The sequence below is a fragment of the Melanostigma gelatinosum genome (assembly GCF_949748355.1).
Source record: "Melanostigma gelatinosum genome assembly, chromosome: 23".
NCBI classification, from domain to species: Eukaryota; Metazoa; Chordata; class Actinopteri; order Perciformes; family Zoarcidae; genus Melanostigma; species Melanostigma gelatinosum.
The window spans coordinates 3,161,859-3,170,554 of record NC_136656.1 but is presented as its reverse complement, the minus strand read 5'-3'; the positions used below and the strand labels follow the sequence as shown (position 1 = coordinate 3,170,554).

The following is an 8,696-nucleotide window of genomic DNA, read 5'->3' as shown; positions in this document are numbered from 1 at the left end:
CGGATGTTTTATCTCCGATGGGAGAAGGATGTTACTCAGGCAGGAGCAATGGCTGTAAGAGCTCCAGATGATAAGATCCATCTAACTTATGCAGTGATTAAAGCGTCATCCTCTTTAGGCACACAGAGGGGTTTGTCTGTCGCTCCCAATATAAACAGATGTTTGCTTTCGTGTTACGTTCATCAGCCGGAGGAAACTTCTTCAGTTCATATTTCTACGTCTCGGCATGTCAGTCCTGGCCTCCTCCTCTAATAATACAGTGTGTGCAATGCCCTCCAGCTTTACCAACAGCGGATGGATGAGAAGATTGATACCACTGTCATGTCTGTGCAGTAAATATGAAAGCTACAGCTGGGGAGCTTAGCTTAGCATTAAGACAGGAAACAGCAGCGACTGCTCCGGAGAAAACTGCTGTTTTACAATCCAGTTTTTTGTACGAATCTAACAAACAAAACATAAAGTGTTGATTTGAGAGCTTTAGTGGTGGTGGTAGGCAGATTTTGTAGGCTAGCAGTTTCCCCCTGTTTCCAGCCTTTATGCTAAGCTAAGCTAACCGGCTGCTGGCCCCAGCTACATATTGAACGGATTTACCTGAGAGTGGTATCAATCTTATCGCTTAAATCCTGGTAAGAAAGCATAAAAGTGTATTTTCCAAAATGTTAAAACTATTCCTTGAACTTTAATTTATTAAACTAACTTTTCCTTAATTCACAGAATCTAGTTTGACAGTTTTGTGCTTCGGCTCCTCTTCCTCCCTTTTGCACGGGAAGCTTTACATGCAACAACTGTCCTCTTCAAAATGAATAGACGCACATTAGAAATGCCTTCGCACACAAACAGTAATTGCACTTGCATCATTAGTTCTGTCAAACGACTGACTGAAGAGTTCCCCCTCGGGGATCAACAGAGCATCACCTGTCTGATTCATCTCATTACTTGTGTTGTCATGTTCTCAGTAAAAGTGCCAAGGTTTCAGGCAGAATGTATCCCCATGTGAGCTCTGATGATGAACGAGACGATAACAGGCTCGATAAGGGATCTACATAGTGAGCGGTTATGGATATAGTTAGCCATTGAACATGTATGAGGATGATATAGTATCTTTCTTTACTATGAATCAGTACTTTTAGGATTTTTAGGGTATAAAGATGAACCGGAATCAAATGTAATGTGAATTCTAATACATTTAAGACTGAGTTTGGAGATATGCTTTTGGGGTGCATCCGCTACGATCGAGAACACGCCTCGCCTCACCGGCCTGCGAGCGCAAAAGTAAAACTGAAAAGAGACAAATCAGCACCTTGCCACTTAAACGTGTCCGTTAAAGACGGTAATCCGGCGGCGGCTGTGTCATTGAGTGCTAGCACAGGGCCTGTGCTGGGGTAGGTGGTATTACCTGAGCTGGATGGTTTAGCTACAGGTACCTGGGTGTAATGTGGAAGGCCGTCGCTATGTGATTTACCTGGACTGGCGTACAGTGTGTGTGCAGGCAGTAAGTGCAGGCTTCTGTGTCAGACGGTAATTGTTGTTTGGATACGGGCCGAAAGAGACCGAGCTGCAGTGTGAAGCTTACAGCTAGTCTGCTGTTAGACAGAGGTGAACACGCACACACAGTGTTCATATTAATCAATTTTTTACTAGATTTACGTTTCTCCATATTTACCACATTTATTTGGTTTGACTCATCGACGGCACACACGCTGATTTTCTTGCGTTGTTTGCTACATTAAGAAGATGACTTCCTCGCCTTAAGACAGTTTTCTTTTCGTCTAACTCCTCGCCTGGAGAAATCACCACGTTGTTTGTATGGATGTTGCAACATGTACAACACGGACTAGCACAGCGCTGACTTTGATAGATGCTGATAATGTCTGTGGCTGTTGATGAAAAGAGATAACAAACGTAAACCAGAGCCCCGGGGTCGTTGTTTCTAACTGACCCTGGCAATTTACTTGTTTCCCGCAATTTAATTTCCCAAAACAGTTCACCGCAACTGGATGAATGCACTGTAGCAAGTAAACAGCAAACCTCTAACCTCTACCATAAAAATAGTGCACGTAATCTGAGCTAAAACATCTGTACCGGGCTGACAGATAAGCTGCTGTGATGGATAATTAAAGAATGAAGATGGATTGATAGTCTTTCTCTCAAACACTCCCATGTGTTACATGATAGGGAGTTATAGACGACTGGAAATAACAACTTACAATTTAAAGTTATTATAGTTTTTAGGAGGGGATTGGATTAATAGAAACATTGTCACTTAAAATCCCCAAAACAGCTTCTTTTTAAATACAATTCGATGTAAAATAAGTACTTCTTGCATCTTCATACAAGCTAACATTTACATGATGTCGTAACTATCTCAGGAAATGTGTAGTTTCATAATGCGACGTAATATCACAGTGATTAAAGGAGGTAAAAGCATCTCTCTGCGTGGAACAGGAACTAAAACAGTGTTTTTTTAGTGGCTCATTGTTCGAGACGTAGCGATGGATTTCTATACAAGTTGGCGCGATCATGCAGATGCGACGGGACTCACCCGGCTGCCTTTCTCTGGGTTGCACCTGCATCCTTCGCCACAGTTTCTGCCTGCACACGGCTCGTCAGACGTACCCTGCAGAAAAAGAAGAACACAAAGAAACAGACCGAGATTACAACCTGTGCTTTGTGTGGAGAATTCTTGTTCAAGACCAGACATTTTGGCGTTCGAATGTCGAACTTCCTCTTCGTTTGAGCGACACACTTCAGCGACTAAATGCATCATCAGAATGTAACTGTAAGGATTTGTTCAAATCCCTTCGTGAATAAAAGAAACAAATCAAATCACCAGCTTCCCTTTTGTGTTTACTGTTTATTTCTCTCCCCGTACGCTTTTCTTTTCTGGGTTTTCTAACTCGGTTCGTTCCCTCCAGCTCTTTCCTTTGATTGGACAAACCAGCTTCAACTACCAAAGCTCTTCTTGTTTCAGGTGCATTTTCATTCTAGCGATCTACGTTTCTGCAGGTTCACGTCCTCACACATCCCATATCGTGCACAGTAAACAAACGTCAGCATCACCACACGCCATTTGTAGCTCATGAACTCCAAGTGAACTACGGATTTAACCCTTCTGTGTCCAGGGTGGCATTCCTGAGATATCTACCAAACATCACGCAGTGCTCTTAGACTTTATAAGCAGCACAGAGAGAGAGAGAGAGAGATCTTTTATAAGCTGACATATGAGTGGCATAAGCCCAAATGTACGAGCCTCTTAAAACCTGACGCCATCTTTTCACTTGATGGACCACATGGCTAAGAGGTCATGGCCGGCATTTCAGTGTGATTAGTGGATGAAAGGGTGCTGGCGGGGTGGACAGACGTGGAGGAGAGGAGGGGCGGGAGGAGGAGGGTGTTGACTGGGGTGCGATGGAGGTTCAGGGGACAGGGGTGGATGAGGAGAAAGTGCAGGGTGCATGAGTTCATATGACCACAGTCTGTGAGTGTTCATAATCACAATAACCGAGGGCAAGGGCCCTCCGGGACCCCCGTAAGTAGTCATCAGATGGTCTCGTCTGGGTCTTGGTCTGACATAATGAGAGCCTGGGAAAGACTGGTGGGAAGGCGTCTGAGAAACGTTCAGTTAAAGAGTGTCAATAAGATGATGATTGACAGAACAACCCTGCCCAGCGTTGATTTATTACATCCATATGTGGTGAATTGATATGCTATTGAGAAATGTAAAACACGGTGGGGAAGAGAAACGGAGGAAAACACACAACAAGGAGAAGGCGAGCTTGGCACAAAGTATGAGAGAGAAGGAGGGGAAAGGTCAGCGGTGCTGCTCCTGCTTTCTTCCCTCTGATCTCCTCAACTCCTCTAATCACAATGACAGAAGGAGGGCAAGAGAGGGAGAAAGTGAGCAGGAAAACAGTGAAATTTGGGCTAATGGAGGGAGCAAGAAAGGAGAAAAAGACAGCGGGTAAAAGAAATGGAGGGAAGCCAAAAAAGAGAGCAGCTCAAAGGAAACTTATGCCAAAGAGGCTAAAGAAGAGGAAGCTGAAAATAGATGCAAAACAAGCAATTTGGAGCATTAAAGGTACTCAAAATGAAATCCATAAAAGAACAACAAAGTAAAAGGAGCAAAGAGGATGAAAACCTTTTTCAGTTTAAGTAAAAACTTGGTTTAAAAATGTGGAAAAAGAAGCAGAGGATGGCAAAAGTGTGGCGCTCTCCTAGCTCCCATCTCTATATCATGTTGCTCTTATTATTCCGCTCTATTATCCTCCTTTTGTTGAGGCACGAATACCCAATCAGAGCCGGCTGCCTCAGATTGTTATTGGCCCTGCGGAGGCATTGTTCTGGGGTATAATCCAGCCTCTACCCGAGCAGGGCGGAGATGCGCTCAGGCGCTGATCCTGATTCAATTCTCCCCGTCCACACCCAGATTTAAAAAAGCGAAGGATGATACGGGCAAACAGCTGCTAAGCCAGCGCCCGAGGGGGAGAGCGGAGGATGTGTGATGTGGTGTCAAAAAACGCGAGCGCATGCACACAATGGAGAATTATTGTGGAGATAAATAAACTCACAGGTGATGTGAGGGAATTTGAAGATGAAGATGAAGTGTAACAACCTGCAATCAAAACTGAAACAGTGTCCTCATTTCCCTGAAACTGGTCCTGGTCCTCACATAGATAGAAATACAAGAGCACGTACACACACAGCCCAGTTCAATACCGATGCTCGGTCGGCGTTTGATTGATTTATTTGTCACATTACTTCCGTACTTAAGTAACACAATTTATATAGTTATTTTAAACCTAACCAAGTGGTTTGTTGCCGAAACCTAACTAAGTTGCTTCCTGTGAAGACGGAAGTTTAATTTGAAAAGACTTGATGCATTTAACGAGTGGAAGTCGACACGTGTTGCTGGACTTTCACAGGAAAACGCACTAAAAATGAAGAATAACTTTTTCGTATGATATCCTACGAACTGAACGCTGAATGAGGATATGTTGTTACGTTACAAGCGTACTTATTTAAAGTCAAACCACAATGCTTTTTTAAATGCTAACTAGCTCGTTTTGTTGCCTGAACCTAACCGCCACTGTTTCCCAACGTACTTAAAAGATAGGACGCAAAAAGGCTGTCAGGAGGCTTCTGTCCAAGCGGCAAAAAATGACGAGCAGTGACGAGATCGACTTTCTCAGGGCTACATTCTCCCACAGAGAACAAAGAGGACAATGATCTGAAGCCCTGGTTTCACAATATGAAAGCTACTTGATCATCTAATCATCTTACACCCTCTGAAACACAACCTGTGAGCGTACGTGTGTTTCGTAATTTGGGTGAAAAGACCCTTTATGCTGCAAGGTTAGCGCCAGTGAGGTTAAGTTAGAGGAATGTAAATCTGCTACAGGGTTAGACTTGTACCAGATAAGGTTACAGCACTCCAGACAAAAGCAGCGCGCTCACAATTTGCATACGTTCGCTGACATAACGTGATGGAACAGGCACATTCCCGATTCGACGGCGTGAATTCAACAGTTTTCTTCCACTCTGTCATCCCGGCATTAAGCAGCTATGTGCCTCTAAGCTTCGGCTAATGTTCCCCAATCAATCTCCGCTTGTTTTCTCATACTTCACTGTCCAAACACTTTCATGTACGAGCATCTAACCGAGACTTCTTTTCAAAAATGCCATTCAAACACACCCGAGAGCGGCAGCTCGTGCGTCGGCTGACGTCTGGACTTGCCTCGTTCGTGCCTATAGGGTCGGCAGATGTTATCCTCGTGAAGGGTTCAGTCTATAGGGTTACACGCAAACGGAGCTGCACGGCTGAGACAACAACGGCGTGATGTGACAGGACAGCCAGTTTGCTTTCAATTCAAAACAAAAATAAAGTGAGATAAAGCTTTGTTTGCTTCGTATGTTGTAGAATTCCTCCCATTTAACATGATGGTGGTGGTTTAAGGGTCAGAGAGGCACGGCTGAAGGAATGTGTGATCCTGAAGGTACCTGGCATTACTGTATGTATAAGCTGATTGCAGTGCTAATATGTAGTTAAAGAAATAATGTGTGGCATTTTGATGTCAGATAATGTGCTTTCGGCCTTTTTTCTATCCATAAAACACAACGAAGCGTTTTTTTATTTGCTGTTTTAACTCACTTGTATCAATTAGGTTTTGGGAAATATACTTTTTATGCTTGTTTCAGGTATTAAACCAGAGGAACAACTAAAAGAATAGACAAATTAGACCAGTGACCGATTAAAAACAACACCTGGGGACGAGGAACCTTATGAGGAACGTTTTGAAGGTGGAGTTTGCAGGAATGACGGTCATTCATTGGTCAAACACACACAGCGACGCTGCTTCAACTCGTGTACCGCTTCATTCACAAAACAAGGAAGTAATCTCGTGTTGATTTAGGGCCGTTTTAGGACGAGGGGAGAGTTTAGCAAAGCATCAAAAGTAAAGTTAGTCCTGCGAATGTTAGAAAAATACGGCAGTTACTTCCTAAAGCACAAAGAAGCACCCATCAAACACTCAACAGATGATTTACTGTGAGAGAAACACCCATAGGTTCATTGTCCTACTCCGCGTTTCATTCATCAGTAAATACTATGCAGCAGTAAATGTAGTCACATAGTTAGCTTAGCATAGCGTACAGACTTTTGTCATCTGTCATCATTTTGTCGGAATAATCGTGAAATCGCCACAAATCATTTGTTTGGTTCAACTAACAGTCCGAGATATTAAGTTTAAAGCTACAAATCCTCACATTTAAGAAGCTGGAAGCAGATAATCAGCATTTTGAAAGCAGTTGCCAATTAAATATCGTTAAATAACTGATGAATTCATTTCAGTCCTCATCTGCTCTTTGAGACACAATGTAAAAATGAAAAAACATGGAGGAGGTTCAGAAAATAAAGATAAAACAATCTCTTTTCACACAAAAAAGATGCAAAGGTCAGGTTCAAACTGTTTGACTGACAAGTGAACTCTGGGACTTGAAGTGCAGAACCAAGCGAATCCTTAAGTTGACCCTTCACGCTTTCCCTACCAAGTGATGCGCAGGAATTCATTTAATCCTCAGCCTGCCAATCAGCATGTCATCGCATGCTAACAACCAATGGGAGCGCAGAGTTCACTCCACCACCTGCCAGTCAAAATGACATTGCACAACGCGAACCAATGAACTCTCTGGTGGCTTAACGGAGGAGTCGCTGCCAGCTTTTAACAACAATAACATGACAGGGATTGACAGTGAAGCGCACCTGAACCTGAACCTGAAGCTGACGTTGAGGAACGACTTCAAGAGGAAGAAGAGCAGCGGGAGGTTGTGACTGCTTGTGCAAATAAAGAAAGGCAAAGGGCAAAGTGGAGATAAGAGGAGGAAGAAAGAGTCTTTTTTTACCCCCTCAATCCAATGTCTCTGTTTTGTCTTCCCTTCGTCCCCCTTTCTCCTCTTCCTCCCCTCCCCATCATATCTTTCCTCTCCTTCCCCTTCCTCTCTGGTCCATCTGGTCCACCTTGACATCCACCGCAGGAGACGAAGCAGCTGTGTTTGCGTCTGTTTATTCCACGTTGTGTTGGCGTGTCTAAGTGCGTGTGAGCGGTATGGACTGTACATGTGTCCACGTGCACCGCTTTGTGTACAAGTACACAAAGCGCCTCGTGCGTTTCTGTAATACGTTCCCTCTTGGACCGTGCAGGCCACCCAGCTGGAGTCAGAGCATCTGTAACTTTGGGCTAAAACCCGACACAAACAGGACGTCGCACAGAGCGGGCTGACACGACCGGCGGCTGCCAATGTAAATAAAGTATACCGCTGTTGTTGGCAGAAGGCGAAATGCGTATAGATCAGGAGAGGGACTTCACTTTCATGTCCACTTCTTGAAACAGTTCCAAAGATGTTTTACAAGATTTAAGACTCAATAAAAAGAGAAGTTTTGTTGATGTAAATTGCAAAATAGCAGAATTTTTGTTCATGTGAAATGCTCCAACTTCACGTGTCGATGGTTTCTATTCATCATGGAAGGACTATATCATGTGTTTTGTTTAAATCACTTTGCTGTGTTTCTGCTTTTTGAAGGTACGTTTCCATGCAGCCATTGGCTTCCATTCACTTTTGCGTGCTTTCTAAATCAATCAGCAGATTTTTGGGACTTAATTCATCACATTTGACGTTAAACTTGCATTTATTTTTGTCGAAGTTACATTATTGTTACGAGGTTATGCAAAGCAGACAAATCACTGTGATTACTAATGTGTTACCGTGGAACACAACGTCTCAACAGATGCAAATATTGTGCAGAAATCAATGGAAACCAAAGTCTGAGAGGAAAGAAAATGCATAAAAAATTATACCACAAGAGTTTTTGGAGAGAAAAAAAGAAAACTCTGATATGGTCCTTGAAAGGAACAGTTGACATTCGTAATCATGCACTTTAAACCCAGATGCATTGTGGGACTTTACGTAAGCAGATAGTAAACAGCAATGGAAATCTCCCCCTCTGCATTTCCCAATCTCTAATCCAGCTCAGACTTAATGCTGCACAACGCTTCAATGTCTCAACTTCTTTGTCCTGACATGCTGCATGATGTGGCTTCCCTGGCGGAGTCAAAGTAAACTGAGATTAGTTTAGCTAAGCTTAGCTAAATCTGAGGACGGAAACCTGTGAAATCGTCCATCAAATATAATCATATCGGATC

General features: G+C 43.3%; 1 long non-coding RNA gene across 1 annotated transcript in view; it reads right to left on the bottom strand.

Annotated features, from left to right (window-relative positions):
• Positions 1-2,534: 2,534 nt before the first annotated feature.
• The window catches only part of LOC306796719, a 44,382-nt gene continuing 38,220 nt past the window's right edge, over positions 2,535-8,696 (bottom strand). The window contains exon 4 of the long non-coding RNA XR_013773072.1: positions 2,535-2,617. This is a non-coding gene — a long non-coding RNA (uncharacterized lncRNA). The remainder of the gene's footprint in view (positions 2,618-8,696) is intronic.